We start from the raw sequence: 23,329 nt of genomic DNA, 5'->3' as shown, positions 1-23,329 counted from the left end.
GCAGGCAGTTGTTGATGCCCTTTACTCACTAGCAATGGGTCCTGATACTCGGGTAAGACATTATGAATCTTGCGTTGTTGGATATGTGCGCTACAACACCCTTGCATGAGATGAAGGCAAGAACACACAAAACAGTGCCATCATGAGCACGGATACATATGACAAAGAGAAAACTAAAATGTATGCTAACATAACAGACATTGTTCAGTTGCAGTATATCTCCAGTTTCGAGGATCATCGGTGTGTGGTTCTATTGTGCTGTCGTTGGTATAACCTGTTTTCCAGGATCACAAAACCCAGAGCTGATGATTATTTCAAATCCATCAATGTCAAGGCGGCGTACCAGACCAACGAGCCTTTTATTTTGGCAAATCAAGCAACATAGATATTTTTCTTGGAAGACACATTTGTACATAGCGATGACTGGAGAGTATTGCAAAGGTTTGAGCAGAGGAATTCGTTTAATGAAGTTGCACAGCAAGATGATGCTTACACTGCTCCTGATGTACAAGATAACACAGATGTTCCTAATATCTTTGAGAACTATCACGTCAATGACGCCGGTGAAAAGATTGCCTGTCGTGTTGTGGACATACAAGAGTTGATCAAGAAGAAGCCAACGTTCGAGGACGTTGAGGACGAAGAAGAAGATGACACCATGGGGAATTATGATTCAGACTGATACACATGGAGAAGATGTTGACGCTGCTGCTGCGGATGATGATTACATTGCTTTTGTCGTATTTGCCTGTCAGAAGACGTTTTTTATCTACTATGTGAAATTGTGTTTGCTATGACAACTGAAACCTGATGAACATGTTGTTTAGTATTTTGCCGTGAGAACATCACTTGTTATGTATGCTGATTTGTGTTTGGTGATTGTATGACACCTAAAACATGATGACATTGTTGTTTAGTTGTACTCATATTTGGCTATGAAACTTGAATTTGATGACATAGTTTGTTGTTGGACTGCAATTTGCTCGACGTCTTTGAATGAGAACAAAGCTGACCCGACAGGGCCTCTGCTATTTATTTATTTATATGAGCAAAAGGGGATACCCCCTGATTTTTGTTAATAGAAATCATTAGATGTTCACAACACTATGCCCAGCCTGCTACACAGGTTTCATTCATTACTAGTTTCAGCAAAGTGCTCATGTCGTAGCCACTGAATACATCACGAGTGCTACATACACTTCAAATAAAGAGACAATCATCCTACAGAGCACATCGATTTTGCCCATTATCTTCACAAGCTCTTTCATCTCCTCATTGTTGTCAAGGCCGTTCAGCAGCTGTTTCTTGGCCATGATCAGAGGAACTGCATCTTTAACCTTCTGCTCTGCATCTTCCTCTTCTGCCGTTCCTTCAGTTACTTGTCCAACAACCCAACCTACTGGTATTGGGATTCCTCGGCTAACCAAATAATCAGCGTAGTTGCATTCCCCCACATCAGCAACTTCCCAGAAATACAAATCACATGAATCTTCCCTTTTCTGCATGAATCAAATTGGAAGATCATCAACCAAACTATTAAAAAATTAGCAACTGAAAGCAGCAGAACAACACTTAAACATATTATTACCCCATGATTCGGGCATTTGAAGAAGACTCGGCCAGGGTTGCGGATTGTGGTTGAGACGCGACGGATGACTCTACGTGATTTGCAACAGTGGAACCACACCAACGGCAGCGGGTTGCGATGAGCAATCGACTATGGTGCGCGTGCCGGCGGGGGTGTGATGAGACCCACAAGCGATGGTACGGGTGGCGACTTGGTGCATATCTGGTTGTTGCCTGCTGAAGAGCAGGTGGACGAGCAGCCAGTGGACATGGTTGCTGCGGCCAGAGCTTCTGATGCTAGGTAGAGTAAGTAGAGAAGAGGAGAAGCGAACATTGGATATGTCAGTTTCATTACTTGCAGAGTAACATAGCACCATATATAGTCATAGTCTAGGTTTGGATTCGAACCAGCTACAGGAGCACGTCTTTCTTTTTTCTAAAACTCGGCAACGTCTCTTTACTGGTACACTAGCTTGTTCTGTACGCCTTCCCAAGTCTTTGATTTTCTTTCCCTTTTTTGTGAGGAAGGAAGGAGGACAAAATTGAGAGTTCCTGGGACTCGAACCCAAGACCTCTCGGTTGAAAACCAAGGGTGCTAGTCACTTATGTGGCAAACGTTCCCTATGAGGAGGATGGCAGACGAACGCATTTTCTTCGCAGTTGAAAGAACATGCGGTGCCCCCATGTTTGGTTTTGGTAATTGATGACAATCTCTATGGACTAATGGTTGCCTTGAGTTATATTTGAAGGTTTTGTCCATAGGCTTTTCTTGAAGTCCATGTGTTGGTTTCAAGGAGTTTATGAGTTGACCAAGGTGTTATTAAGGAATTATCCAAAGATTGGCATGTGAGTGTTGAGCTTATTGCAAGCATGTCTTGAAGAAGATTGTGTGATCATTCATGTTTACCTTCAAGACATCATCCAAATGAAGAGAGTTGGAAAGATTCAAGGTTGATCAAGACTAAGTCAAGAGTGAATCAAGTTAATCAACTCATAAAGCATAGAAGATGTGCCGAGAGGGATCAAGTGATCTCATGGTATGGTAAGCATTGTCCATTGCACTTTGTGTACTAACCCATGGTCTATGTGAGAGTTCTATGTGGGGTTAGGTACGTGTCCATGGGCTTGTGTCAAGAGGAAGATATCATACAACCCATGGAAAGGATGACATCAAGTGGTGATTGTCATGAAGAGATCAAGTTCAAGTGGAGCATCACGAAGAGATCAAGTGCTTGAATCTTGCCATCCATTGTGGTGTCAATGGACTTGTGAAGATGTGCCGAAGAGTGGCTCACCCATAGTGGGCTATGGAGGAGCAATCATTCAGTCTTCATTGAGCCAGCGCAATCAAGAAAGGTGGTCCAACTTGAGGGAGTCAAGATCGTCATCATCTAGCTCCAGTGGACCATGTGCAAGGAAAAGGTTTGCCCTTGATAGGTTTTCTATTTTACCGGTCTCGTGGTGGTAGTTGGGAGACCGGGTTATAGGATCGTTTGCCGTACTATCAAGGGGGGCTCTCAAGTTGGTAGCTTGATCGTATCATTAGTAGAGAGCTCAAACCATTGCATCCTTGCATCATGTTTCTTGGTTCTTGTTTGGTTCTCTTCATGAGTCTTAGAGCTTATGGTCATCTTGATGACAAGCTTGAGTTCATCGAAAACGAGTTCGCATGCATCTTCTATGATGTTTTCGGTGTCGGTGGTTTTACTGGTCTTATCCGAGGAAGGGTTCTCACCATTTTATTATGGTCCTTTTCTCATTTGCTTCTTATTGATATTTCTATCAAGATTGTGGTAGCCCATGTCGTTAGCTTTCCAACAAACTTGGTTTCGTTGAATTCGGTGTCCGTTTGCAAAAGTTGTGGCTATTTTGGTAAAGGCTGCAGCGGTACTACCGCGACTAGAGCGGATGTAATTTTTTACTACCGCTCCAGAGCGGTACTACCGCGGCTCCTGAGCGGTAGTAGCGCTCCAGAGCGGTACTACCGTGGCTCCTGAGAGGTAGTACCGCTCCGGACCAAAATCTCGTGTTTTGCTCAGCGGACGTAGGCATGGAAGTATTTTTTTAGTACCGCTCGCAAGCAGTCGTACCGCTACCATTTGTGGTAGTACCGTGAGGTCGAGCAGTAGTACCGTGAGGACGAGCGATAGTACCACTCCGACGGTTCTACTGGCCTTTTGCCTCCTCGCTGTTGTTTTTCAAAGGGGTACTACCGCCCTAGCGGTAGTACCGCTCCTTGGAGCGGTAGTACCGCTCTGTGCGGGCTGTGAGCATAATGGTTGGATTTTTCCCCACCTATAAAAGGGGGTCTTCTTCCCCATTGAACCTCATCCTTTGAGCTCGTGTTCTTCCCCCATTGTTGACCTTCTTCGAGCTTGCTAACTCTCAATCCCTCCTATGATTCTTGCTAGTTCTTGAGGGAAAATAGAGAGGAGATCTAGATCCACATTTCCACCAATCACTTTCTCCTCTAAGTGAGGGGAACCCCTTGGATCTAGATCTTGGAGTTCTTCATGTTCTTCTTCGTTCTTCCTCTCATTTTCCTCCCTAGCATTAGTTGCTTTGGTGGGATTTGGGAGAGAAGGACTTGGGCACTCCGTGTGCCCTTGCCATTGCATTTGGTGCATCGGTTTGAGTTCTCCATGGTGATACGTGGAAGTGAAGTTTGAGAAGCTTATTACTCTTGGGTGTTTGGGCACCCTAGAGCTTGTTCCTCTTAGGTGCCTTGGCGCCCTAGACGGTTGGTGGTGTTCGGAGCTCAATCATTATGGTGTAAAGCTCCAGGCAAGCGTCGAGGTCTCCAATTAGGTTGTGGAGATCGCCCCGAGCATTTTGATGGGTTCCGGTGACCGCCCCCAAGGGTTTCCATTTGTACGGGTCCAGTGACCGCCCTCAAGGGTCCCTTAGTGGAATCACGGCATCTTGCATTGTGCGAGGGCGTGAGGAGATTATGGTGGCCCTGGTGGCTTCTTGGGGAGCATTGTGCCTCCACACCGCTCCAAACGGAGATTAGCATCCGCAAGGGTGTGAACTTCGGGATACATCGTCGTCTCCGTGTGCCTCGGTTATCTCTTACCCCGAGCCCTTTACTTATGCACTTTACTTTGTGATAGCCATATTGTTCTTTGTCATATATCTTGCTATGACATAGCTGCTTACCTTGCTTAGCATAAGTTGTTGGTGCACATAGGTGAGCCTAGTTGTTGTAGGTTTTGTGCTTGACAAATTAACCATTAGGTTTATTCCGCATTTGTTCAAGCCTAAAACGTAATTATTTTAAAATGCCTATTCACCCACCCCCCACCCCCACACCTCTAGGTGACATCCTCGATCTTTCAATTGGTATCAGAGCCTCATCTCTCCTTTTAGGGCTTAACCGCCTAGAGAGTAAGGATGTCTATTAGGGGTTTAGGATTCTCTGACACTCTTAGTTTCGATGGCACAAATTTTGATGTTTGGGTAATTCGCATGCTTAATCTCTTTAGGGTCATAGATCCAAATTTAGAGCGAATTGTAGATATGGGTTTTTCTCCTCCAAAGGATCCCCAAAGATTATCTTTAGAGGATGAGAAAAACTCTTATCTCAATGCTCAAGCTTCTAATGTGATTTTCGATGCTTTGAGCAATGTAGTTATATTTCAACTCATGCCATTCTGGGATGCTCATGAGTTGTGGATAAAGCTTCAAGATAAATATGGTGTGTCCAAGTTTTGTAAGGATGATTGTTCTCCCTCCACCTCCGGCCGCGTTGTATTCTCAACTTCTTCTACTTCACCTACATGTGGTTTGCCACAAGGTAATGACATGGTGAGTAGTGGTGTTCATTGCAATGATGATAATGGGCTTATTGTTGATAATCCTTCATCACTTTCTTATTGCAATGCTACATCTTTGGACTATAACACTTCTAGCACTCCAAATGTTTCACATGCTTGTGTTGATAGTCCTTGCATATCATGTAGAAATTGGTTGACTAAATCTCATGATGATATGCTTGCTATGTATTGTTGCCATGATAGAAATGCATCTATTTCCTCGAATTGTTGTGCTAACAATGTAGAGGAAACCGAACACTCCATGGAATAAGATGTGGTGTTTAATGGTGCCTCAAGGGATCCTACATCATCATCTATTGCTTTTTGCCTTATGGCTAAGGCGTCAAAGGTATCTCCTACCTTGTACCCCAATATGTCTCTTGATGATGATGTTGATGCTAATGATGATGAGTATAATGATGAAGAGGATGATAATGTTGCCTCCTTAAAAACTAAGGGGGAAATGATCTTTAAAGCTCTTCATAAAAATAAAATTGCTTGTTCCAACTTCATGGAAATAATGTCCATTGCCATTGATGGCAAGAAATACATTGAGGACTTGGAATCTCATCTAGAGGAGCATGAGGCCACCATTGAGAAAATGGAAGCTCATGGGCGTGATTACGCAAATGAGATCATGGAGCTATCTCAAGCTCTTGAACATGAACAAACCACCTCCGAATCTCTTGAGGAGACTTTTTCTCTAGAATTATCTAGAGTGTGGGAATCTCATGATAGAGCTCTTGAGGTGGCCAATGATTTCAAAACTAAAAATGCTAAGCTTGAAGTTTCTCATGCTAGACTCCTTGAGGATTTTGAGCACCTCGAAAATGGCTCAAGGGTCATCAAGGGTGAGCTCATCAAACCCACCGAGTCTCATGCCCAACTTGAAGCTTCTTATTTAAAAGAGCTTGCCAAGTTGTCCTATCCTATTGTTGTAAATGATGATGCTTGTGCTACTAACTCTATTACTTGTGAAGCATCCATTTTGAAGGAGAATGTTGAGCTACGGGCTCAACTTGAGGTGCAATCTAGCAATTATGGGAAATTGGAAGAAAGTCATGAAAAGCTCTCAAGCTCTCACGATGATCTTCTAGTATCCAATAGTGTGCTAAAGATAGCTCATGAGGCCATGATTGCTAAGGTAACATCTAGTGAGCCTCATGTGGATACTAGCACTACTTCTAGTCAAAATAATATATTGCCATGTGCTAGTCCTTGTAATTCATCTACTCACAATGTTGGTACATCTTGTGATGAATTGCTTTCCTTGCCTTGTTGCTCTAACAATGAAGCTTATACTTCCTCTAGTACTTGTGTTGAGACTAACCATGTAGAGGAAATCAAAGAGCTCAAGGCCCAAGTCACTTCTTTGAAGAAAGACTTGGAAAAGAGCCATCAAGGGAAATCCACACTCAACGATATCTTGAGTGTGCAAAAATCCCCCAATGACAAAGGTGGACTTTGATTCAACTCCAATAAGAAGAAGAAGTCCAAGATGAACAAAAGGAAGGGCCAAGAACAAGTTAAGAATTCGGCCAAGATTGTTTGCTTCAAGTGCAAAGTAGAAGGGCATCATGTTAGATCTGGCCCATTGAAGAAGAAGGCCATTAGTGTCAAGCAACAAGGTAAGAGGGCACAAGTTCAATCTCATGCTCAACCTCAAGTTGAATAAAGGCCTCTTCTCAAGAAGACTCAAGTTAATGCTTCTCTTGTTGAGAAATCAAGTGAGAAGAAAGTGAAGAGTAGACGTTGCTACTTATGTCGTGAGAAAGGCCACGTCGCTTCTTCACGCACTAGTAGTAACTTATCTAACCAAATTACTATTGATGATATCTATTCTCTTGGGAAGGATAAGGTTGGCAATGTGTTTGCCAAGTTTGTTGGTACTCAAAGTGGTGTCAAGAAAAGAACCATTTGGGTTGCCAAGCCTATTGTGACTAACCTCTTAGGACCCAACTTGGTTGGGGACCAACAAGCTCAAACTTGATCAATAGGTGTTGTTGGAGGGCATTGGAGACTTGGCTACATTATGAAGAATTAAGGGGACTTCATCATTCTTATTGTCTCAAGCCAAGTCAATTGGATTATCAAGTTTCTATCTTATATCCAATGTGCCTCCTTGCGGTAACTTGTACTTAAATTGTTTACTTTGAAAGTTACTTTCCCCCTTGCATGTTTTGGTTTTGTTCCTTGCATGTGTTTGTATATGTTGCGCTTCCAACTTGCTTATCTTGAGCAATCAAGTATGTGTGTGTTGGTTTGCACACCATGTACGTGTGCGTCGTGCATTGAGCCTTTTGCTTCTTATTTGTTTCCTAGTTGCCTCATGTGAGAGACTAATGGAACATCCCATTTTGGGGGAGTGATGTGCTTTTTGCACCTCACAATCCTACAAATGTGTGTACATGAGGAATACCATCTAGTATTGATATTACAAGACTATCTAGTCCCTAGGTGGTATATCTCTCATGAGAAATTCAAATTCTAAAAATCCCATTGATTATATCTTGTTGGATCCTCTTATTGCATCTTGTTAAGTTCTTATTGGTATCACATTATGGGGGAGTATTATGATATGTGCATATTACAAGCCTAGAAAATGTGTACATTTGAGATATTGTCTCCTAGAATTGATGTTGTAAATTATATTGTTCCTAGGTGACATGTTAGCTCTACAAGTGGCAATTTGCTTGTGTTTGTTGTGAAGATGATGTTGGATATCCTTGTTATCTACCACCGGGAATTATTTCCAAATACTTCTTGTCTTTTGACAAGTGGTAGTCACTTATGTGTGGTAGAATTTATTGATCATCTTTACATTGGCTTTTGTTTTTATTTGCCTTTTCTCTTGCTAAGGTTTGTGTCAACTCCCTTGTCTTCCATACCACTTGTGTATCTTGTTAATTTCTTGTTCTTGTCTAGTGTTTTCTAGATATAGTGAAAGTGGTGATCCCACCTTGTGCATTTTGTATTCAAAAGCAAATTCTCTATAGTGTACAACTCGTGGGGGAGCTATCCTATTTTCTTTAGAACACTCTTCTTGTGATCCTTATCAAGTGTGTGTTGGTGGAAGGCAAGCCATTTTCTTTTGGTACCTTGTGCCATCATGAAACTTTGTTGAGAGCTTGGTTTGTTTGGAACCATCCTCTCTTTGGGAGTTTGACATCTTTAATTTAGTGTGTATCAATGGATATCTCATTCCTTGATGTATCTTTAATGATATCTTCCAAGTGATGATTTCTCCATTTGGTATCCTTTTCACTTGGCATTTCTTTGTCTTTTGGTTTCGGGTTTTGAAAGTCTTGAGCATGCATGTTTACTTCATGTATTTTATTTGGCTTGCTTTCTTTCTTTAACTCGATATATAGGGGAAACTCCAGCTAGTCTCAATTTGGATGAGATGTGCATTTTCATATATATATATATATATATATATATATATATGCACATATTTATGTGGAGTTTGTCCTATGTATTGGTGTTTCTAACCTTTTGGTCCTGATGAGTTTGGGTACCTTTTAGTTTGTGTTGTTCTTCTAGGAACATTTGGAGATGCATTGGATGCTTGGCTCACTCACAAGGAAGGTGTTGTCACCATGTGCATATTGGAGTCAAGCTAGGATGATCAATGAACTACTATCTACCTTCAATTGGTATCTACTACATCCTTCCAATGATATCTCGGTAACAAGTATCTATTCATGCTTTCCCTTCTTGCATTCAACCTTGTGTAGGTTGTATCTTGGCATGATATTCATTTCATATCTTGTGATACTTGTTTTCTTTCTCAAAGCATCCCAACAATGATCTCAGGTTGCTAGTTGTGATGTCTTTGATGGTTGTGTGGTAGGAATTCGTTTATATACAATAAGACCATATCTAGCCAAGTGCTATGCTTTCAAGCAAATATCTTATTGGTATATTTATGACTTCCTTGTGGATATATTGTTCCTTCGTGTTGTAACTATTTCGGGTGTACTGTCACGACCGGTTTTTCAATAAAATGCTTATTGAGAAAATCGATCTTTTGATCCCAGTATAGGAAAAGTTATCCTCACTAGTAGACAAATACTTGATAAACAGAGGACCAGTAGCATTAAATATATTACAGGGTTGAGCTGAGGCTGCTCAACAATTTATTACAAACTCGCCAATATCTTACATAAGGGCGGTTATGACACAGGGGTGTGGTGACATGCTACTAGCTCGAGATAAAAGTGGTGGTGGATAACTTGACTCCTAACTGGCGGCTCATCGAGCGTCGAGGTGAGGCTCGATGAATTTATTTCTGGGGTGGCGGAAGCGGATATAATACAGTGACCAAATGCAGGATCGCACGGGACTGACTGGGACTCCTCTAGGCGTCGGACTCGCTATCGAACTCTTCATCCATGAGATCGCCTTCATCAACATCTGGCCAAATCAACAAGCCAGGTGAGTACTTTGAAAGTACTCGCAAGACAGTTCGGACAAAAGATATAACAAATGCATGCATGAATGCGTCATGAGCAAAAATAATGATGCTCATCCCAATAATAAATTTTGCACGACTTGATAAGTAAAACAAATAACTGAAAACCGATCGGGTGTCTGGAGCGACGCCTCGAAAGGTAAACAAATAAAGCTCATGCCGCAGTCGGGCGTCTAAGCGACACCACATAAAGGGCTTATAAAAGAAATGCCACAGTCGGACGTCTGAGCGACATCACAGAAAGGGCTTATAAAAGAAATGCCACAGTCGGACGTCTGAGCGACATCACAGAAAGGGCTTATAAAAGAAATGCCACAGTCGGACGTCTGAGCGACATCACAGAAAGGGCTTATAAAAGAAATGCCACAGTCGGACGTCTGAGCGACATCACAGAAAGGGCTTATAAAAGAAATGCCACAGTCGGACGTCTGAGCGACATCACAGAAAGGGCTTATAAAAGAAATGCCACAGTCGGACGTCTGAGCGACATCACAGAAAGGGCTTATATCAAATGTAAATAACAAGTATGCCACAGTCGGACGTCTGAGCGACATCACAGAAAGGGCTTATATCAAAGTAAATAACAGGTTAGTCCGTCCACAAGAATAAACTTTTAACCGGATTTAAAACTCATGTAGTCCACCGGGTTTTGTCACTGAGGCTGATATCTGACAAGATAAGATGAACACAGTACTTGGACATGTACAAGATGATTTAAAGGATTTGTGACTCTGCAGAGTTTGTACTAACTGACCACAGCCAACGGATTTCCGTAGTCACGAAGGACTAGTTCCGTTTATGGTATTTCGGTAGAAACACATTTAACCAGTACACACCCATTCCACCTCACGATTCCAAGAATCACCATAGACAACGTCCAAGAAAAACTTTGAGACGGGGAGGTCAGAACCTCGAATAGCATGGGATCAAATTTCTATACGCGCGCTCTAAGGGGTGCCCCCCTCTCGGTCCCAACCGGAAACACCCATGCCCCCTGACCGGATGACGGGCTTTAATCCAGGGCCATGGAACCCTCATCCCGGCCTCTCTATTTGGTGTGTACCAGGAAAACGGTTTGCAACTTACTAAGCCATATTCCTTGCGGAAAACATGTGGCAGTACAGGAAGGAAATGAATGGAATGTGATTTGATTCACGATGACACTAAAGTCAAATAGACTGGCATAAGACTGGCATGCCACAACACTGCCATCTTACCCATCCTCATGCCATCACATGGCCATGCAAATATGTATCCAACAACATATGGCTTTCCGAAACTTACTTTCCACTTCTGTGCATGAAATATAACATTCAAAGAAATGTTCATAAACATGCCATGAAACTCCTAAATGCAAACATGCAACAAACACTCATCATATCAAGAGTTCAAACATGCTTGCCTGGTTCGGAGTAGTCGGAGTCTAACTGGGTGAAGTTCGCGGCTCCGTCACCTCCTCCGGTATCTACGGTATAAGAAAATACGCACGTAACGTAAATACCGCGAGGTGCACAAAAAGTAATCCAAATAATTTTCAAATAAATCTGATAAAAAACTAGACAAAATTTTAAAGAGAATAGAAAATGAATCAAACAAAAATCCTTTTCTGTTTAAAAGTTATAAGGGTTTTGATCCAGGGACCTTTCTGTATTGAAACAGAAAACTCCCAGGGGGTTCTGCAGAAAAATCTAGAAAACGATTCGTTTAAAAGAAAAGAATGAGAGACTGACAGGCGGGTCCCACCTGTCAGGTTTGAATATTCAAACGAGGGAGACGGGGCTCGACGGCGCCCGAGAGCTGCGGTGGTCGCCGACGGCGATCCACGGCGAGGCAGGGGGATCGGGTGGTACCTCCGTGTTCAGTACGTCCTTCCGCGTCGGTGGGTGGTGGTGGTGGTCGCCGGCGAGCACTGTGTCGACGGCGGCCCTTGCTCCGGCGGACGGTGGTTCGGGTAGTCGTGGACCTCGTCGGAGAGAGCTGCTGGGGTCAAATTGGAGTGGGGGTTAGTCTCCTAGTGGTGCCATGAGACTACGGGCAAGTGCTAGGGCGGTGGAGGAGTTCTCACCGAAGAGAACGTTGCCGGAGCCCGAGGCGGACGGAGGTGGCCGGAGTGGAGGAAGAAGGGCCCCTCGAGGCTCTTCCAGTGGCTAGGCGGGGTCTGGTGAGGTGGTGGAGTGTGCGGGGGCGAGAGCGAGCTCGGAGGCGCTATTTATAGCCGGCCCGAGGCGGTTGCCGTGAACGGATAAGTCCGGCGAGCGATTACGGCGGCGCTGTGGCTGGACGGTTGGATTAGAGGCTTGAGCATCATCTAGACGAAGCACTGGTGCCATTCCAGTGTCTAACTCAGCATGGCAGGGGTGGTTACGGCCTGTCCCCGACGGAACGGCCGTACGGCACGTCGGCGGCAGAGAGCGCGCCCTGAGCGTGCCAGGCCACGGCGACGGTGCTGCATGCGTGCGCTGGCAAGGGAGATGGCCACGCGGAGCTCTCAGGTGTTTGGGCGGTGCCGAACGGCGTTATGCCGCAGGGTGCCCCCTGTCGGCCGCCACGGGGGTTCTGCCGCCGCGGAAGACGCCGGCGCAGGCGGGCCAGGGTGCCACCGACGCCAGGAACGAGCCAAGCGCGCGTGTGGTGCTCCGGACAGGGAGGAGGAGCCGTGCACAACGCGCCAGGCGCACAGTCGACATGTGACTGAACTCTGACGAAGAAACGACACTGAACTTACTGAATTTCTGAAGATGTACAGTAACAGTGCAGGCCAGGTGTTCGACAGAATGATTTTGGCATGTGGGGATTTTTCTTTGAGCTGGTTTTTGGTGGAGTGCTCTCTCATTGCAACTAAGGGTTGCCTGAATTTTGGTGGAATTTTTGGAGAAGTGGAGATATGAATTTCACCAAATTTGACAAATCTGGTCCAAACTTGCAGAGGGTGAATTTTGAAAATTTTGAAAAGAAGAAGAGTGGATCTTGATGGTTCTAGGTTGTGGGTGCTAAGGACTATCCAGAGGAGTTGAGTTGAGGTCAAAATTCAAAGGCATTAAGGTACTTGCTTTGTAAATTACCTAGGCTCAAAATAAGGGACAAAATTGTTTTGGGAAAAGAAATAAATGAGATAAAATCCAAAAATGGATTTAACTAGTTGGGACAGAATGTTTGGGTTGTCCCAAAGTGGAAGGAGGGGTTTTGGGAGAATTTTACCATAAGAGGCATGGTAAAACAAGAATGGATCAAAACCAAAGAAAAGCCCAAAACCAAAAAGGTTTTCTTTTTAGAAGAAACTAAATCCAAGAAAAGATTTTGAGAGGGAAAACTCAGAAGAGAGGTTTTTAAGAAGGGTTTAAATGACCTTCTTTAAACCAAGCAAGGCTCTTGCTGAAAACAAAAACCACAAAATTTTGGAGTGTCACAGCACCTACCCCCTTAGGAAAAATCTCGTCCCCGAGATTTCAGCTGATCCTTAAACAGGTGTGGGTGCTCTGTCCGAAGAAAATCCTCTCTCTCCCAAGTTGCTTCATTCTCGGTGTGATTGCTCCACTGAACTCTGAAAAACTTGATGGTTTTCTGTCGGGTCCTCCTCTCAGACTCTTCTAATATTTTTATTGGGTGCTCCCGGTAGGTGAGGTCTGGTTGCACGTCAATATTTTCATGTGATACTTGCTTCTCTGGGTTGCTCACGTACTTTCTCAACTGCGAGATGTGGAACACGTTGTGGATATCGGATAAATCTCCGGGTAGGTCTAGCTGGTAGGCTACCGTGCCTCTTCGGGCCACTATACGGAATGGTCCGATGAATCTTGGTGCTAGCTTTCCCTTAATCCTGAATCATTGCAGACCCCTCATAGGAGAAACTCTTAGGTATACAAACTCTCCGGGTTCAAAACTGATTTCCCGATGCTTTCGATCGTAATAACTCTTTTGCCGACTTTGAGCTGTCTTGAGTCGATCTCTAATCGTCTTAACTTTCTCCTCAGCCTCTTTGAGCATATCTGGGCCGAAGATGTGGCTGTCCCCGGTTTCTGACCAGTTTAGCGGGGTACGACATCTTCTCCCATATAGAGCTTCAAAGGGTGCCATTTGCAAGCTGGCTTGATAACTGTTGTTGTATGCGAACTCTGCATATGGCAAGCTTTCTTCCCAACTGGTTCCATAGGTGAGGACACAGGCTCTCAGCATGTCTTCTAGAATTTGGTTTACGCGTTCAGTTTGCCCATCAGTCTGGGGGTGGTATGCGGTACTGAATGCTAGTTGGGTTCCCAGTGCCTGTTGTAGGTGATCCCAAAATCTAGAGACGAACTGTGTGCCTCTGTCAGATATGATAGTCTTTGGGACTCCATGCAGGCAGACGATACGGGCAAGATAAAGTCTGGCCAGTCTCTGAGTGGTGTGAGTTGTCTTCACCGGGATAAAATGTGCTACCTTAGTTAATCTGTCGGTGATGACCCATATGGCATTATTTCCGTGTCGTGACCGTGGTAGTCCAACAATGAAATCCATTCCAATCTCGTCCCACTTCCACTCGGGTATCTTGTTTGGCTGTAACAGCCCGGCTGGTTTCTGGTGCTCGGCCTTGATGCGTTGACAAGAGTCACAGCATGCAATGAACGTGGCTATGTCTCTCTTCATACCGTGCCACCAAAAATTTTCCTGAAGGTCTTTGTACATTTTTGTTCCTCCAGGATGGATTGAATACGGAGCGGTGTGGCTTTCAGCCAGAATCTGCTGTTTGAGGTCCTTGATATTTGGTACGCAAAGTCTCTCTCCGTACCACAATATTCCTTGCTCATCTACGTTGAATTCTGAGGCCTTGCCCAAACTCACTTTCCTTTTTATGCCATCAATGCTGGGGTGTCCATGCTGAGCCTCCTTAATCTTTTCCATCAGGGTAGGCTGTATTTCCAAATTCGACACACTGCCTTCGGTGACCATTATTAAATTGAGTTTGGCAAATTCCTGTTGAAATTCTGGCCTCAAATTTGGTATACTGTCGTTGTCCGTGCTGGGATTCCGACTAAGGGCATCTGCCACAACATTTGCTTTTCCGGGATGATAGTGGATTCCAACATCATAATCCTTCACCAACTCCAACCAGCGTCGTTGCCGTAAATTAAGTTCCGGCTGTGTGAAAATATACTTAAGACTCTTATGGTCTGTGTATATTTCACAACGATTTCCAAGTAGAAAGTGTCTCCATTCCTTGAGTGCATGGATGACCGCTGCCAATTCTAAGTCATGAGTGGGATAATTCTCCTCATGCTTGCGAAGTTGTCTGGAGACATACGCAACTACCTTGCCTTCTTGCATCAATACGCATCCGAGGCCTTTCCGGGATGCGTCACAATATACCTCAAAATTCTTGTGTATGTCTGGCACAATTAATACTGGTGCCGTTGTTAATTTCCTTTTTAGCTCTTGGAAGCTTTTCTCACATGCTTCCGTCCATTCAAACTTCTTGCCTTTCTTGAGCAACTGCGTCATTGGCTTTGCTATGGTGGAGAATCCTTCAATAAATCTCCGATAATAGCCTGCCATTCCCAAGAAACTCCGTACGTCCGTTACGCTAGCTGGTGGTTTCCAGCCAAGTACGGCCTTGACCTTTTCCGGGTCTACTGCAATACCTTCTTGGGTGAGTACGTGGCCCAGAAAACCCACCTGTCTTAGCCAAAATTCACATTTGCTGAATTTGGCGTACAGTTGATGTTTCCTGAGTTCTCCTAGTACAATCCTGAGATGCTCGGCGTGCTCTTCTGGTGTTTTGGAGTATATCAGAATATCATCGATGAATACCACAACAAACTTGTCCATATACTTCATAAATACTTTGTTCATGAGGTGAACAAAATATGCGGGGGCGTTGGTTAGCCCAAATGGCATTACTGTGAACTCATACAGTCCATATCTGGAAGTGAAGGCTGTCTTGGGAATATCTTCTGTTCGCACTTTTAATTGGTGGTATCCTGATCTCAAGTCAATTTTTGAGAAGACTTTGGCCTGTGCGAGCTGATCAAATAAATCATTTATTCGGGGCATTGGGTATTTGTTCTTGATTGTGACCATGTTAAGAGCTCGATAGTCAATACACAATCTCAGTGTTCCATCCTTTTTCTTGGCAAATAAAATTGGAGAACCCCAAGGTGAGGAACTGGCTCGTATGTATCCTTTCTCCAATAATTCTTTTATTTGCTTCTTCAATTCTACCAATTCGGATGGTGCCATTCTGTATGGTTTCTTGTAAATGGGAGCGGTTCCGGGTGCTAGCTCAATGCTGAATTCTATCTCTCGGTCCGGTGGCATGCCTGGTAGTTCTTCTGGAAATACGTCTGGAAATTCACACACTACTGGAACCTTGTTCAGCTCAGAAACGTCCACCTTGTTTAATCTCGGTTGCCGAGGTATTTGTCTCTCTTTGGCTGAAACTTTTATTGTCTTCCCGTGATGGTGTGTGAGAATCACGGTCCGGTTGAAGCAGTCAATAAAACCTTTGTTGGTGGTTAACCAATCCATCCCTAGGATGACATCCAGTCCTTTGCTTTCCAATACAATAAGGTTGGCGTAAAACTTCAATCCTTCAAATTCAATAACCACACCTTGACAGTAACTCTGGGTCACTTGCTTAATCCCAGGGGACTTGATGATCATGGATTTTTCCAAGGGAAGCATCGAAAAATTATTTTGCAAAGCAAAACTCTTCGAAATGAATGAGTGAGAAGCTCCAGAATCAAACAAAACCATGGCAGGTATTGTGTTGACAGGGTACGTACCGAGTACGATATCTGGGGCGTTCTGTGCTTCCTCTTTGGTCACGTGGTTCAGGTGACCCTTCCGGTGGTTGTTATTGGGGTTGAAATTGTTTCGCTTTGGCGCTGAATTATTGCCACCATTGTTAGGCTTCGGGGTTGAGTTCCTTGGCTTGGGGCACTGCTTGGCATAGTGCCCTTCTTCTCCACAAGCGTAACAAGTAACGCCTGGGCGATATGTGAACTCCTTGTCTCTTGCATGGAAATTCTTGATTGGGCGTGAATTATTCGTCGGGGTTTTGTGTGTACCACCCTTCTGAATTTCCGTCTTGCTTCTGTGGTTGCGAGCAAAAGTAGACTGGTCCCTTTTGCGTTTGCGGAAATCTTCCAAGCTGCGTCGCTCATTTTCCAGAGTAATGGCCTTATCCACCAGTGTTTTAAAATCTGGGAAGGTATGCACAACCAGCTGGCATTTAAGTGCGGGTGCCAGGCCTTCCAAGAATTTTTCCATCTTCTTGCTCTCGGTCATGCGCTCTTCATTGGCGTAGCGAGACAGCAGAGTGAATTGGCTGTTGTATTCTGACACTGTCATGGTCCTTTGCTTGAGGTCATCAAATTCTCTCTTCTTGATTTTCATAACACTCTTAGGAATGTGTGCCCCACGAAAACCTTCTTTGAAATCCTCCCAGGTTATTTCATTTTCGTTGGGGTGCATGTGCAGGAAGTTTTCCCACCACGATGCAGCTGCTCCGGTGAGATAATGTGGTGCATACAATACTTTTTCACGGTCTGAACACTGTGCAATAATTAATTTTCTCTCCATGTCTCGAAGCCAGTCGTCGGCCTCAAGAGGCTTGTCAGTATGAGAAAATGTTGGGGGACGCGTCTTCTGTAACTCAGATAACTTGGATTGCTGCTGATACTAACCACGGTGATTTCCCATATTGATGAATTGGTTCATCATTTCCTGGTGTTGTTGCTGACTCTGTTCATACAGACGACACACTTGGGTAAATGCTGTTTCACTGTCCTGTTGACTTGTCTGTCCCTGAGTGAAATTGTGGTTTGGTGGTGTGCCATAATTTTCTTCGGGCTTATTTGGCATGGAGCGCGTCCACGGACGAGACATCTTTCACTCTGGGGATATATTTTGTGAAACTCGTAAGACAAGAAAGAGAGTCGCAAAAGTCAATAAAATCACACATAAAACTCCAGGATTTTTTTTGAAAATACACGATTGCGCGCGGAGAAGGACTATTACATATCTTACACGAAGGCATAATTATACATTACATCACTCAGGATATGCGTACATAATCCTGACATGTTATTGAGACTAGTGCACTTCTCCAGATCCTACATGATGCGCAAACAGGCTACTTCTCACAACCTATGTACATATAAACATATCACACAAGTCGGTACATCGCATGGCGTCTAAACGTACTCAGTCGGAGATGGTGAGGATCTCCCTTGGCCTGCCGAGGGTGAGACGCAGTGACGCTGGGGACTCAACCTCCTCCTCGCTAATAGGTTCCAGAGGAGAAACGCTGCGCTGAGCTGATGGAGCAGGTGCCATAGGCGGAGTAACATGAATATGAGTGGGTGGAATAGGTGGAGTAGCACGTATGGGAGTGGGTGCAATAAGTGGTGCAGAGCGAACGGGAGTGGGTGCAATAGCTTGGTTGAATTCCTCAGTGGTAGGCAGACGACGAGTAGTGGCGACAATGGTAGGTGAATCAGAAGCTGAGGACGAGATAAAAGTCAGCGGTGGAGCGGTGTGCAGGAGTTCCCTCCTGTTGGCGGCACAGCCATGGACTGAGTCCATGCGGGCAGCTACGAGGTCGTCCACCATGCTGTCGAAGGCTGCCTCCAGGGCTCGGAGGTACTCGACAAGCATCTCAAAGGCCTCGTCTCGCTCTCCTCTGGGGCAAGAGAATGAGTAGTGACAGGTGTAAGGAACGTGGCATGGAAGGTAGCGGTAGCGACGGGTCTTCATTGCAGGAAGGACATCCCGAAGACGAGCTATCGCCTCGCGGGCAGCCATCTGCATAGCATGCCTCTCTGTAGGCATGGCTCTCCCCAAGAATCGGAAGCGGCGTATCTCAGCACGCCCTCCCCTGAATTGCACCGCGGCCTGGTGCATGGTCAGACTGTCGTTGATCTTGTGTGGATAAAGTGTGAAGACTGGGCGCACGGATGGCCCCATCGCGACCTAAACGATGAAGGAGAGGAGCTTGACGAAACCCTCAGGCACGTTGGCGTACATCTGTGACTCACAGTCGTTGCCAGTCATCTACAAAAGTAGGCAAAAATTCTGAGCGATCAGATCATAAATTTTATGCTGACTGTCAGAAAAATGACTACATTTGTAAAAACATGAATAAACTCTATCATGCTAATAACCGATTAGCGATCGCACCTAGTGGCTTCCTACAGTCAGCCTGGCTCTGGTATCAAGTCTGTCACGACCAGTTTTTCAATAAAATACTTATTGAGAAAATCGATCTTTAGATCCTAGTATAGGAAAAGTTATCCTCACTGGTAGACAAATACTTGATAAACAGAGGACCAGTAGCATTAAATATATTACAGGGTTGAGCTGAGGCTGCTCAACAATTTATTACAAACTCGCCAATATCTTACATAAGGGCGGTTATGACACAGGGGTGTGGTGACATGCTACTAGCTCGAGATAAAAAGTGGTGGTGGATAACTTGGCTCCTAACTGGCGGCTCATCGAGCGTCGAGGTGAGGCTCGATGAATTTATTTCTGGGGTGGCGGAAGCGGATATAATACAGTGACCAAATGCAGAATCGCACGGGACTGACTGGGACTCCTCTAGGCGTCGGACTCGCTATTGAACTCTTCATCCATGAGATCGCCTTCATCAACATCTGGCCAAATCAACAAGCCAGGTGAGTACTTTGAAAGTACTCGCAAGACAGTTCGGACAAAAGATATAACAAATGCATGCATGAATGCATCATGAGCAAAAAGATAATAATGCTCAATCCAATAATAAAGTTGTTGCACGACTTGATAAGTAAAACAAATAACTGAAAACCGATCGGGTGTCCTGAAGCGACGCCTCGAAAGGTAAACAAATAAAATTCATGCCGCAGTCGGGCGTCTAAGCGACACCACATAAAGGGCTTATAAAAGAAATGCCACAGTCGGACGTCTGAGTGACATCGCAGAAAGGGCTTATAAAAGAAATACCACAGTCGGACGTCTGAGCGACATCACAGAAAGGGCTTATAAAAGGAATGCCACAGTCGGACATCTGAGCGACATCGCAGAAAGGGCTTATAAAAGAAATGCCACAGTCGGACGTCTGAGCGACATCACAGAAAGGGCTTATAAAAGAAATGCCACAGTCGGATGTCTGAGCGACATCACAGAAAGGGCTTATAAAAGAAATGCCACAGTCGGACGTCTGAGCGACATCACAGAAAGGGCTTATATCAAATGTAAATAACAAGTATGCCACAGTCGGATGTCTGAGCGACATCACAGAAAGGGCTTATATCAGAAGTAAATGACAAGTTAGTCCATCCACAAGAATAAACTTTTAACCGGATTTACACACATGTAGTCCACCAAAGTTTTGTCACTGAGGCTGATATCTGACAAGATAAGATGAATACAGTACTTGGACAAGTACAAGATGATTTAAAGAATTTGTGACTCTACAGAGTTTGTACTAACTGACCACAGCCAACGGATTTCCGTAGTCACGAAGGACTAGTTCCGTTTACGGTATTTCGGTGGAAACACATTTAACCGGTACACACCCATTCCACCTCACGATGCCAGGAATCACCCTAGACAACAGCCAAGAAAAACTTTGAGACGGGGAGGTCACAACCTCGAATAGCATGGGATCAAATTTCTATACGCGTGCTCTAAGGGGTGCCCCCCTCTCGGTCCCAACCGGAAACACCCATGCCCCCTGACCGGATGACGGGCTTTAATCTAGGGCCATGGAACCCTCATCCCGGCCTCTCTATTTGGTGTGTACCAGGAAAACGGTTTGCAACTTACTAAGCCATATTCCTGGCGGAAAACATGTGGCAGTACAGGAATGGAAATGAATGGGAATGTGATTTGATTTACGATGACACTGAAGTCAAATAGACTGGCATAAGACTGGCATGCCACAACACTGCCATCTTACCCATCCTCATGCCAACACATGGCCATGCAAATATGTATCCAACAATATATGGTTTTCGGAAACTTACTTTCCACTTCTGTGCATGAAATATAACATTCAAAGAAATGTTCATAAACATGCCATGAAACTACTAAATGCATACATGCAACAAACACTTCATCATATCAAGAGTTCAAACATGCTTGCCTGGTTCGGAGTAGTCGGAGTCTAACTGGGTGAAGTTCGCGGCTCCGTCACCTCCTCCGGTGTCTACGGTATAAGAAAAATACGCACGTAACATAAATACTGCGAGGTTCACAAAAAGTTATCCAAATAATTTTCAACTAAATCTGATAAAAAACTAGACAAAATTATAAAGAGAACAGAAAAAGAATCAAACAAAAATCCTTTTCTGTTTAAAAGTTATAAGGGTTTTGATCCAGGGGCCTTTCTGTAATGAAATAGAAAACTCTCAGGGGGTCCTGCAGAAAAGTCCAGAAAACGATTCGTTTAAAAAAAATAATGAGAGACTGACAGGCGGGCTCCACCCGTCAGGTTTGAAAATTCAAACGAGGGAGACGGGGCACGACGGCGCCCGAGAGTTGCGGTGGTCGCCGACGGCGATCCACGGCGGGGCAGGGGGATCGGGTGGTACCTCCGTGTTCAGTACGTCCTTCCGCGTCTGTGGGTGGTGGTGGTGGTCGCTGGCGAGTACTGTGTCGACGGCAGCCCTTGCTCCGGCGGACGGTGGTTTGGGCAGTCATGGACCTCGTCGGAGAGAGCTGCTGGGGTCAAATTGGAGTGGGGCTTAGTCTCCTAGTGGTGCCATGAGACTACGGGTAAGAGTAGGGCGGTGGAGGAGTCCTCACCGAAGAGAATGTTGCCGGAGCCCGAGGCGGACGGAGGTGGCCGGAGTAGAGGAAGAAGGGCCCCTCGAGGCTCTTCTAGTGGCTAGGCGGGGTCTGGTGAGGTGGTGGAGTTGCGCGGGGTCGAGAGCGAGCCCGGGGGCGCTATTTATAGCCGGCCCGAGGCGGTTGCCGTGAAGGGATAAGTCCGGCGAGCGATTATGGCGGCGCTGTGGCTGGACGGTTGGATTAGAGGCTTGAGCATCGTCAAGACGGAGCACTGGTGCCATTCCAGTGTCTAACTTAGCATGGCAGGGGTGGTTACGGCCTGTCTCCGACGGAACGGCCGCACGGCACGTCGGCGGCAGAGAGCGCTCCCTGCACATGCCAGGCCACGGCGACAGTGCTGCATGTGTGCGCTGGCAAGGGAGATGGCCACGCGGAGCTCCCAGGTGACTTGGGCGGTGCCGAACGGCATTATGCCGCAGGGTGCCCCCCTGTCGGCCGCCACGGGTGTTCTGCCGCCATGAAACACGCCGGCGCAGGCGGGCCAGGGTGCCATCGACGCCAGGAACGAGCCAAGCGCGCGTGTGGTGCTTCGGACAGGGAAGAGGAGCCGTGTGCAACGCGACAGATGCACAGTTTACATGTGATTGAATCCCTGACGAAGAAACGACATTGAACTTACTGAATTTCTGAAGATGAACAGTAACAGTGTAGGCCAGGTGTTCGACAGAATGATTTTGGCATGTGGGGATTTTTCCTTGAGCTGGTTTTTGGTGGAGTGGTCTCTCATTGCAACTAGGGGTTGCCTGAATTTTGGTGGAATTTTGGAGAAGGGGAAATATGAATCTCACCAAATTTGACAAATCTGGTCCAAACTTGCAGAGGGTGAATTTTGAAAATTTTGTAAAGGAGGAGAGTGGATCTTGATGGTTCTAGGTTGTGGGTGCTAAGGACTATACAGAGGAGTTGAATTGAGATCAAAGTTCAAAGGCATTAAGGTACTTGCTTTGCAAATTACCTAGGCTCAAAATAAGGACATAATTGTTTTGGGAAAATAAATAAATGGGATAAAATCCAAAAATGGATTTTATTGATTGGGACAGAATGTTTGGGTTTTCCCAAAGTGGAAGGAGGGGTTTTGGGAAAATTTTACCATAGGAGGCATGGTAAAATCAAGAATGGATCAAAACCAAAGAAAAGCCCAAAAACCAAAAAGGTTTTCTTTTTAGAAGAAACTAAATCCAAGAAAAGATTTTGAGAAGGAAACTCAGAAAGGGTTTTTAAGAAGGGTTTAAAAGACCTTCTTTAAACCAAGCAAGGCTCTTTCTGAAAACAAAAACCACAAAATTTTTGGAGTGTCACATGTACATCCTTCTTTGTAGATATATATCGTCATGATTTCGTCTACCTAGAACCTTATACACTTGAGAGAAATTACATCTCTAGTTGATATCCTCTCTTTCACGTCCACCTTGTCTTTCTTTTGTTATTTCTTTGGTGGCTTCGTGAAAGATCTTGTCTTGAGTGCGGGTCTTATCTCGTTGCATCTTGATGCACTCTTTTGTGGTGAAGATCTTTTTCCTCATGCTTGTCTTGACGAGGCCTTTCCCATCTTAATTAGTATCCCTCGTCTTGATGAGGCTTTCATTTTCTATCTTCACCATGGGTTGTCACAAGCATAGGTTCTTTATATGCTTATTAGTGAGCTTGTAAACCCGTTTGCTAGTTG

The sequence above is a fragment of the Triticum aestivum genome, chromosome 5B (genome assembly GCF_018294505.1).
Source record: "Triticum aestivum cultivar Chinese Spring chromosome 5B, IWGSC CS RefSeq v2.1, whole genome shotgun sequence".
Taxonomy (NCBI): domain Eukaryota; kingdom Viridiplantae; phylum Streptophyta; class Magnoliopsida; order Poales; family Poaceae; genus Triticum; species Triticum aestivum.
Note: the sequence above shows the minus strand (reverse complement) of the source record.